We start from the raw sequence: 616 nt of genomic DNA, 5'->3' as shown, positions 1-616 counted from the left end.
ATTACAGGGTGAATGCTACCTATTCCAAAATTATCAAGCCCGCAATTGATAAAGCCTTTCTTCTAAAATTGGGATTGTTTCCCCTGGATATGATTTTTGGTGTCTTTTATTTTTTCTGACTCCTTCCCGCCTTTTTTCCTCAAGGTCACTTTGCCCCTCTGGCGCTCAAACGACCGTTAAAAAAGGCGGGAAAATCCAGCTCCTAAAAAGCATTAACGAGGCTCCAGTGGGCGGGGCTTCGGGGCTGGCTGGCTCTGAGAGGGAAAAGTAGAACAAAATGGAGTTGGGATTGTTTGGAGGACAGAGGGGAAACCAAGCAAAATAAGACGTCTTGTGTGTAAAAACTAAGGTCCAAAACACACTGCAGAAATAATAATCCAGTTTGAGACCACTTTAGCTGCCCTGGCTCAGTGCTAGAGAATCCTGGGATTTGTAGTTTATTGTGGCACCAGAATCATGGGCACTGTAGTTTTGTGAGACATTTTTAGCCTTCTCTGTCAGACAGAGCTTTGGTGCCACAATAAACTACAGTTCCCAGGATTCCCTAGCATTGATCCAGGGCAGTTTAAGTGATCTCAAACTGGATTATTTCTGCAGTGTGTTTTGGGGCCAGAGA

The 616-nt window shown here is 44.5% G+C and overlaps 1 protein-coding gene across 6 annotated transcripts in view; it reads right to left on the bottom strand.

Moving 5' to 3' along the window:
• The window catches only part of RNF212B (ring finger protein 212B), a 15,758-nt gene extending 15,438 nt beyond the window's left edge, over nt 1-320 (bottom strand). For 3 of the 6 annotated variants that reach the window (XM_042476056.1, XM_042476059.1, XM_042476061.1), the window contains exon 1: nt 20-150. The gene's annotated coding sequence lies outside the window, so the exon portion shown is untranslated. The other 3 variants (XM_042476055.1, XM_042476062.1, XM_042476057.1) reach the window with 2 other exon arrangements.
• Nucleotides 321-616: the final 296 nt, after the last annotated feature.

The sequence above is a fragment of the Sceloporus undulatus genome, chromosome 6 (assembly GCF_019175285.1).
Source record: "Sceloporus undulatus isolate JIND9_A2432 ecotype Alabama chromosome 6, SceUnd_v1.1, whole genome shotgun sequence".
Classification (NCBI taxonomy): Eukaryota; Metazoa; Chordata; class Lepidosauria; order Squamata; family Phrynosomatidae; genus Sceloporus; species Sceloporus undulatus.
Note: the sequence above shows the minus strand (reverse complement) of the source record. Positions and strands in the feature narration are given on the sequence as shown.